The sequence below is a fragment of the Carex rostrata genome, unplaced genomic scaffold (genome assembly GCF_964058835.1).
Source record: "Carex rostrata unplaced genomic scaffold, lpCarRost1.2 SCAFFOLD_38, whole genome shotgun sequence".
Classification (NCBI taxonomy): Eukaryota; Viridiplantae; Streptophyta; class Magnoliopsida; order Poales; family Cyperaceae; genus Carex; species Carex rostrata.
In genome coordinates this window covers 420,001-430,000 of record NW_027601202.1, presented here as the reverse complement: position 1 = coordinate 430,000, position 10,000 = coordinate 420,001, and positions in this window count along the sequence as shown.

The following is a 10,000-nucleotide window of genomic DNA, read 5'->3' as shown; positions in this document are numbered from 1 at the left end:
CACTTTTTTCGGATTGGATGGTTCACACCCGGTGTGGACCATTTCTCAAACTTCCGGATTGTACGCGATCCAAATTATGGATGTAGGCAAAAATTCAAATTTATTAAAAATATAAAATATGAAGTTTGGAGTTTGGAAAAAGAAAATTGGGTTGGACAATTTCGGATCTTATGCAAGTGGGTTGGACATTTTTTGGTCCAAATGAATTACAACCGTCCAAAGAGCCATTGAAACTCCAGTTTTTCCGGCTTGTAAAAATTCCCACTTTTTTCGAATTGGATGGTTCACACCCGGTGTGGACCATTTCTCAAACTTCCGGATTGTACGCGATCCAAATTATGGATGTAGGCAAAAATTCAAATTTATTAAAAATATAAAATATGAAGTTTGGAGTTTGGAAAAAGAAAATTGGGTTGGACAATTTCGGATCTTATGCAAGTGGGTTGGACAATTTTTGATCCAAATGAATTACAACCGTCCAAAGAGCCATTGAAACTCCAGTTTTTCCGGCTTGTAAAAATTCCCACTTTTTTCGGATTGGATGGTTCACACCCGGTGTGGACCATTTCTCAAACTTCCGGATTGTACGCGATCCAAATTATGGATGTAGGCAAAAATTCAAATTTATTAAAAATATGAAATATGAAATTTGGAGTTTGGAAAAAAAAAAATTGGGTTGGACAATTTCGGATCTTATGCAAGTGGGTTGGACAATTTTTGGTCCAAATGAATTACAACCGTCCAAAGAGCCATTGAAACTCCAGTTTTTCCGGCTTGTAAAAATTCCCACTTTTTTCGAATTGGATGGTTCACACCCGGTGTGGACCATTTCTCAAACTTCCGGATTGTACGCGATCCAAATTATGGATGTAGGCAAAAATTCAAATTTATTAAAAATATAAAATATGAAGTTTGGAGTTTGGAAAAAGAAAATTGGGTTGGACAATTTCGGATCTTATGCAAGTGGGTTGGACAATTTTTGATCCAAATGAATTACAACCGTCCAAAGAGCCATTGAAACTCCAGTTTTTCCGGCTTGTAAAAATTCCCACTTTTTTCGGATTGGATGGTTCACACCCGGTGTGGACCATTTCTCAAACTTCCGGATTGTACGCGATCCAAATTATGGATGTAGGCAAAAATTCAAATTTATTAAAAATATAAAATATGAAGTTTGGAGTTTGGAAAAAGAAAATTGGGTTGGACAATTTCGGATCTTATGCAAGTGGGTTGGACATTTTTTGGTCCAAATGAATTACAACCGTCCAAAGAGCCATTGAAACTCCAGTTTTTCCGGCTTGTAAAAATTCCCACTTTTTTCGAATTGGATGGTTCACACCCGGTGTGGACCATTTCTCAAACTTCCGGATTGTACGCGATCCAAATTATGGATGTAGGCAAAAATTCAAATTTATTAAAAATATAAAATATGAAGTTTGGAGTTTGGAAAAAGAAAATTGGGTTGGACAATTTCGGATCTTATGCAAGTGGGTTGGACAATTTTTGGTCCAAATGAATTACAACCGTCCAAAGAGCCATTGAAACTCCAGTTTTTCCGGCTTGTAAAAATTCCCACTTTTTTCGAATTGGATGGTTCACACCCGGTGTGGACCATTTCTCAAACTTCCGGATTGTACGCGATCCAAATTATGGATGTAGGCAAAAATTCAAATTTATTAAAAATATAAAATATGAAGTTTGGAGTTTGGAAAAAGAAAATTGGGTTGGACAATTTCGGATCTTATGCAAGTGGGTTGGACAATTTTTGATCCAAATGAATTACAACCGTCCAAAGAGCCATTGAAACTCCAGTTTTTCCGGCTTGTAAAAATTCCCACTTTTTTCGGATTGGATGGTTCACACCCGGTGTGGACCATTTCTCAAACTTCCGGATTGTACGCGATCCAAATTATGGATGTAGGCAAAAATTCAAATTTATTAAAAATATAAAATATGAAGTTTGGAGTTTGGAAAAAGAAAATTGGGTTGGACAATTTCGGATCTTATGCAAGTGGGTTGGACATTTTTTGGTCCAAATGAATTACAACCGTCCAAAGAGCCATTGAAACTCCAGTTTTTCCGGCTTGTAAAAATTCCCACTTTTTTCGAATTGGATGGTTCACACCCGGTGTGGACCATTTCTCAAACTTCCGGATTGTACGCGATCCAAATTATGGATGTAGGCAAAAATTCAAATTTATTAAAAATATAAAATATGAAGTTTGGAGTTTGGAAAAAGAAAATTGGGTTGGACAATTTCGGATCTTATGCAAGTGGGTTGGACAATTTTTGATCCAAATGAATTACAACCGTCCAAAGAGCCATTGAAACTCCAGTTTTTCCGGCTTGTAAAAATTCCCACTTTTTTCGGATTGGATGGTTCACACCCGGTGTGGACCATTTCTCAAACTTCCGGATTGTACGCGATCCAAATTATGGATGTAGGCAAAAATTCAAATTTATTAAAAATATGAAATATGAAATTTGGAGTTTGGAAAAAAAAAAATTGGGTTGGACAATTTCGGATCTTATGCAAGTGGGTTGGACAATTTTTGGTCCAAATGAATTACAACCGTCCAAAGAGCCATTGAAACTCCAGTTTTTCCGGCTTGTAAAAATTCCCACTTTTTTCGAATTGGATGGTTCACACCCGGTGTGGACCATTTCTCAAACTTCCGGATTGTACGCGATCCAAATTATGGATGTAGGCAAAAATTCAAATTTATTAAAAATATAAAATATGAAGTTTGGAGTTTGGAAAAAGAAAATTGGGTTGGACAATTTCGGATCTTATGCAAGTGGGTTGGACAATTTTTGATCCAAATGAATTACAACCGTCCAAAGAGCCATTGAAACTCCAGTTTTTCCGGCTTGTAAAAATTCCCACTTTTTTCGGATTGGATGGTTCACACCCGGTGTGGACCATTTCTCAAACTTCCGGATTGTACGCGATCCAAATTATGGATGTAGGCAAAAATTCAAATTTATTAAAAATATAAAATATGAAGTTTGGAGTTTGGAAAAAGAAAATTGGGTTGGACAATTTCGGATCTTATGCAAGTGGGTTGGACATTTTTTGGTCCAAATGAATTACAACCGTCCAAAGAGCCATTGAAACTCCAGTTTTTCCGGCTTGTAAAAATTCCCACTTTTTTCGAATTGGATGGTTCACACCCGGTGTGGACCATTTCTCAAACTTCCGGATTGTACGCGATCCAAATTATGGATGTAGGCAAAAATTCAAATTTATTAAAAATATAAAATATGAAGTTTGGAGTTTGGAAAAAGAAAATTGGGTTGGACAATTTCGGATCTTATGCAAGTGGGTTGGACAATTTTTGATCCAAATGAATTACAACCGTCCAAAGAGCCATTGAAACTCCAGTTTTTCCGGCTTGTAAAAATTCCCACTTTTTTCGGATTGGATGGTTCACACCCGGTGTGGACCATTTCTCAAACTTCCGGATTGTACGCGATCCAAATTATGGATGTAGGCAAAAATTCAAATTTATTAAAAATATGAAATATGAAATTTGGAGTTTGGAAAAAAAAAAATTGGGTTGGACAATTTCGGATCTTATGCAAGTGGGTTGGACAATTTTTGGTCCAAATGAATTACAACCGTCCAAAGAGCCATTGAAACTCCAGTTTTTCCGGCTTGTAAAAATTCCCACTTTTTTCGAATTGGATGGTTCACACCCGGTGTGGACCATTTCTCAAACTTCCGGATTGTACGCGATCCAAATTATGGATGTAGGCAAAAATTCAAATTTATTAAAAATATAAAATATGAAGTTTGGAGTTTGGAAAAAGAAAATTGGGTTGGACAATTTCGGATCTTATGCAAGTGGGTTGGACAATTTTTGATCCAAATGAATTACAACCGTCCAAAGAGCCATTGAAACTCCAGTTTTTCCGGCTTGTAAAAATTCCCACTTTTTTCGGATTGGATGGTTCACACCCGGTGTGGACCATTTCTCAAACTTCCGGATTGTACGCGATCCAAATTATGGATGTAGGCAAAAATTCAAATTTATTAAAAATATAAAATATGAAGTTTGGAGTTTGGAAAAAGAAAATTGGGTTGGACAATTTCGGATCTTATGCAAGTGGGTTGGACATTTTTTGGTCCAAATGAATTACAACCGTCCAAAGAGCCATTGAAACTCCAGTTTTTCCGGCTTGTAAAAATTCCCACTTTTTTCGAATTGGATGGTTCACACCCGGTGTGGACCATTTCTCAAACTTCCGGATTGTACGCGATCCAAATTATGGATGTAGGCAAAAATTCAAATTTATTAAAAATATAAAATATGAAGTTTGGAGTTTGGAAAAAGAAAATTGGGTTGGACAATTTCGGATCTTATGCAAGTGGGTTGGACAATTTTTGGTCCAAATGAATTACAACCGTCCAAAGAGCCATTGAAACTCCAGTTTTTCCGGCTTGTAAAAATTCCCACTTTTTTCGAATTGGATGGTTCACACCCGGTGTGGACCATTTCTCAAACTTCCGGATTGTACGCGATCCAAATTATGGATGTAGGCAAAAATTCAAATTTATTAAAAATATAAAATATGAAGTTTGGAGTTTGGAAAAAGAAAATTGGGTTGGACAATTTGGGATCTTATGCAAGTGGGTTGGACAATTTTTGGTCCAAATGAATTACAACCGTCCAAAGAGCCATTGAAACTCCAGTTTTTCCGGCTTGTAAAAATTCCCACTTTTTTCGAATTGGATGGTTCACACCCGGTGTGGACCATTTCTCAAACTTCCGGATTGTACGCGATCCAAATTATGGATGTAGGCAAAAATTCAAATTTATTAAAAATATAAAATATGAAGTTTGGAGTTTGGAAAAAGAAAATTGGGTTGGACAATTTCGGATCTTATGCAAGTGGGTTGGACAATTTTTGGTCCAAATGAATTACAACCGTCCAAAGAGCCATTGAAACTCCAGTTTTTCCGGCTTGTAAAAATTCCCACTTTTTTCGAATTGGATGGTTCACACCCGGTGTGGACCATTTCTCAAACTTCCGGATTGTACGCGATCCAAATTATGGATGTAGGCAAAAATTCAAATTTATTAAAAATATAAAATATGAAGTTTGGAGTTTGGAAAAAGAAAATTGGGTTGGACAATTTCGGATCTTATGCAAGTGGGTTGGACAATTTTTGGTCCAAATGAATTACAACCGTCCAAAGAGCCATTGAAACTCCAGTTTTTCCGGCTTGTAAAAATTCCCACTTTTTTCGAATTGGATGGTTCACACCCGGTGTGGACCATTTCTCAAACTTCCGGATTGTACGCGATCCAAATTATGGATGTAGGCAAAAATTCAAATTTATTAAAAATATAAAATATGAAGTTTGGAGTTTGGAAAAAGAAAATTGGGTTGGACAATTTCGGATCTTATGCAAGTGGGTTGGACAATTTTTGATCCAAATGAATTACAACCGTCCAAAGAGCCATTGAAACTCCAGTTTTTCCGGCTTGTAAAAATTCCCACTTTTTTCGGATTGGATGGTTCACACCCGGTGTGGACCATTTCTCAAACTTCCGGATTGTACGCGATCCAAATTATGGATGTAGGCAATACTTTTTTGATATTTTGAAAAAGTTCAAATTTATTAAAAATATAAAATATGAAATCTGCAGTTTGGAAAAAAAATTGGAAGTTTGAAACCTGAAGTTCAACAAAAAAAACGGCGCAAAAATCAGCAAAGCGGGGGCAACTAAGCGGATGCGGCCAGCCGTCAGTGAAAAATGGCCCCAAAACTAAGCGCATGCGGCCAAGCGTCGGTGCAAAATGGCCCGAAAACAGTCCCGTCGGTGCCCCCGTCGGGCTAAAATGACCCGAAAACAGTTCAGCTGGGGAAAATTAAGCGGATCCGGCCAAGAGTCGGTGGAAATTGGCCCGAAAACAGCCCAGCGGCAAGCGGAAGCGGCTAACGTTGGGGAAAAGTGACATGAAAACAGTTAAGCGGGGGAAAACTAAGCGGATGCGGCCACGCGTTGGGGAAAACAAAGCGGATCTGGCCCAGAGTCGGTGGAAATTGGCCCGAAAACAGTCCAGCGGCAAGCGGAAGCGGCTAACGTTGGGAAAAAGTGACCCGAAAACAGTTCAGCGGGGGAAAACTAAGCGGATGCGGCCACGCGTTGGGGAAAATTAAGCGGATCCGGCCAAGAGTCGGTGGAAATTGGCCCGAAAACAGCCCAGCGGCAAGCGGAAGCGGCTAACGTTGTGGAAAAGTGACCCGAAAACAGTTAAGCGGGGGAAAACTAAGCGGATGCGGCCACGCGTTGGGGAAAACTAAGCGGATACGGCCAAGAGTCGGTGGAAATAGGCCCGAAAACAGTCCAGCGGCAAGCGGAAGCGGCTAACGTTGGGCAAAAGTCACCCGAAAACAGTTCAGCGGGGCAAATTTTTGAAATTTTTTTTGAAATTTTGAAATTTTTTTGAATTTTTGAAATTTTTGAAGTTTTTTTGGGTTTTTGGACTTTTTTTGAATTTTTGAATTTTTTGAATTTTTTTGAATTTTTTTGAATTTTTTGAATTTTTTTTGAATTTTTGAATTTTTGAATTTTTTTTGAATTTATTTGATTTTATAAATTTTTTGTGATTTTTTGAGATTTTTTTGAATATTTTACATGGGTGATTTCGACTTGGGGGATTTTCAGGGGGTGGTAACCCTGGGCGTGGCTAGAGCCTCAAAATGCATATTCCCCTATAGGGGGGCAAGGTTTTCAAAAATGGGTGCCCCCTCATGTACACGCGCGTGGGTGTACATGGCCCCGTCGGTGCCAGCGTGGGTGGAAAATGGCCCGAAAACAGCCCAGCGGCAAGCGGAAGCGGCTAACGTTGGGCAAAACTGACCCGAAAGCAGTATAGCTTGGAAAATTAAGCGGATGCAGCCAATTGTTGGCGAAAACTAAGCGGATACGGCCAAGTGACGGTGAAAAATGGCCCGAAAACAGTCCAGCGGCAAGCGGAAACGGCTAACGTTGGGCAAAAGTGACCCGAAAACAGTTCAGCTGGGGGAAATTAAGCGGAAGCAGCCAAGCGTTGGGGAAAACCAAGCGGATACGGCCAAGAGTCGGTGGAAAATGGCCCGAAAACAGTCCAGCGGCAAGCGGAAACGGCTAACGTTGGGACAAAGTGACCCGAAAACAGTTCAGCTGGGGAAAATTAAGCGGATGCAGCCAAGCGTTGGGGAAAACTAAGCGGATCCGGCCCAGAGTCGGTGGAAATTGGCCCGAAAACAGTCCAGCGGCAAGCGGAAGCGGCTAACGTTGGGCAAAAGTGACCCGAAAACAGTTCAGCGGGGGAAAACTAAGCGGATGCGGCCACGCGTTGGGGAAAACTAAGCGGATACGGCCAAGTGTTGGGGAAAAATGGCCCGAAAACAGCCCAGCGGCAAGCGGAAGCGGCTAACGTTGGGGAAAAGTGACCCGAAAACAGTTAAGCGGGGGAAAACTAAGCGGATGCGGGCACGCGTTGGGGAAAACTAAGCGGATGCGGCCAAGTGTCGGTGGAAATTGGCCCGAAAACAGCCCAGCGGCAAGCGGAAGCGGCTAACGTTGGGCAAAAGTGACCCGAAAACAGTTCAGCGGGGGAAAACTAAGCGGATGCGGCCACGCGTTGGGGAAAACTAAGCGGATACGGCCAAGAGTCGGTGGAAATTGGCCCGAAAACAGTCCAGCGGCAAGCGGAAGCGGCTAACGTTGGGCAAAAGTGACCCGAAAACAGTTCAGCGGGGCAAATTTTTGAAATTTTTTTTGAAATTTTTTTGAATTTTTGAAATTTTTGAAGTTTTTTGGGTTTTTGGACTTTTTTTGAATTTTTGAATTTTTTGAATTTTTTTGAATTTTTTTGAATTTTTTTGAATTTTTTGAATTTTTTTTGAATTTTTGAAATTTTTTTTTTTTTTTTGAATTTATTTGATTTTATAAATTTTTTGTGATTTTTTGAGATTTTTTTGAATATTTTACATGGGTGATTTCGACTTGGGGGATTTTCAGGGGGTGGTAACCCTGGGCGTGGCTAGAGCCTCAAAATGCATATTCCCCTATAGGGGGGCAAGGTTTTCAAAAATGGGTGCCCCCTCATGTACACGCGCGTGGGTGTACATGGCCCCGTCGGTGCCAGCGTGGGTGGAAAATGGCCCGAAAACAGCCCAGCGGCAAGCGGAAGCGGCTAACGTTGGGCAAAACTGACCCGAAAGCAGTATAGCTTGGAAAATTAAGCGGATGCAGCCAATTGTTGGCGAAAACTAAGCGGATACGGCCAAGTGTCGGTGAAAAATGGCCCGAAAACAGTCCAGCGGCAAGCGGAAACGGCTAACGTTGGGCAAAAGTGACCCGAAAACAGTTCAGCTGGGGGAAATTAAGCGGAAGCAGCCAAGCGTTGGGGAAAACCAAGCGGATACGGCCAAGAGTCGGTGGAAAATGGCCCGAAAACAGTCCAGCGGCAAGCGGAAACGGCTAACGTTGGGACAAAGTGACCCGAAAACAGTTCAGCTGGGGAAAATTAAGCGGATGCAGCCAAGCGTTGGGGAAAACTAAGCGGATCCGGCCCAGAGTCGGTGGAAATTGGCCCGAAAACAGTCCAGCGGCAAGCGGAAGCGGCTAACGTTGGGCAAAAGTGACCCGAAAACAGTTCAGCGGGGGAAAACTAAGCGGATGCGGCCACGCGTTGGGGAAAACTAAGCGGATACGGCCAAGTGTTGGGGAAAAATGGCCCGAAAACAGCCCAGCGGCAAGCGGAAGCGGCTAACGTTGGGGAAAAGTGACCCGAAAACAGTTAAGCGGGGGAAAACTAAGCGGATGCGGCCACGCGTTGGGGAAAACTAAGCGGATGCGGCCAAGTGTCGGTGGAAATAGGCCCGAAAACAGCCCAGCGGCAAGCGGAAGCGGCTAACGTTGGGCAAAAGTGACCCGAAAATGGATCAGCGGGGGAAAACTAAGCGGATGCGGCCACGCGTTGGGGAAAACTAAGCGGATACGGCCAAGAGTCGGTGGAAATTGGCCCGAAAACAGTCCAGCGGCAAGCGGAAGCGGCTAACGTTGGGCAAAACTGACCCGAAAACAGTTCAGCGGGGGAAAACTAAGCGGATGCGGCCACGCGTTGGGGAAAACTAAGCGGATACGGCCAAGAGTCGGTGGAAATTGGCCCGAAAACAGTCCAGCGGCAAGCGGAAGCGGCTAACGTTGGGCAAAAGTGACCCGAAAACAGTTCAGCGGGGGAAAACTAAGCGGATGCGGCCACGCGTTGGGGAAAACTAAGCGGATACGGCCAAGAGTCGGTGGAAATTGGCCCGAAAACAATCCAGCGGCAAGCGGTAGCGGCTAACGTTGGGCAAAACTGACCCGAAAACAGTTCAGCGGGGCAAAACTAAGCGGATGCGGCCACGCGTTGGGGAAAACTAAGCGGATACGGCCAAGTGTTGGGGAAAAATGGCCCGAAAACAGCCCAGCGGCAAGCGGAACCGGCTAACGTTGGGCAAAAGTGACCCGAAAACAGTTCAGCGGGGGAAAACTAAGCGGATGCGGCCACGCGTTGGGGAAAACTAAGCGGATACGGCCAAGTGTGGGGGAAAAATGGCCCGAAAACAGCCCAGCGGCAAGCGGAAGCCGCTAACGTTGGGCAAAAGTGACCCGAAAACAGTCCAGCGGGGGAAAACTAAGCGGATGCGGCCACGCGTTGGGGAAAACTAAGCGGATACGGCCAAGCGTCGGTGAAAAAGGCCCGAAAACAGTCCAGCGGCACGCCGAAGCGGCTAACGTTGGGCAAAAATGGCCAAAAGCGGTGGAGCAGGGCGGTCTGAATCTATGCATCCACATAAAATGGGGGGTAAACCTGGGGGATTTCCAGGGGGTGGTAACCCTGGGCGTGGCTGGAGACCCAAAATGCATATTCCCCTATAGGGGGGAAGGATTTTTGGAAGAGGCAGCCCCTCATGTACATGCCAAGCGGGGTGTACATGGCCCCTGTGGGTGCC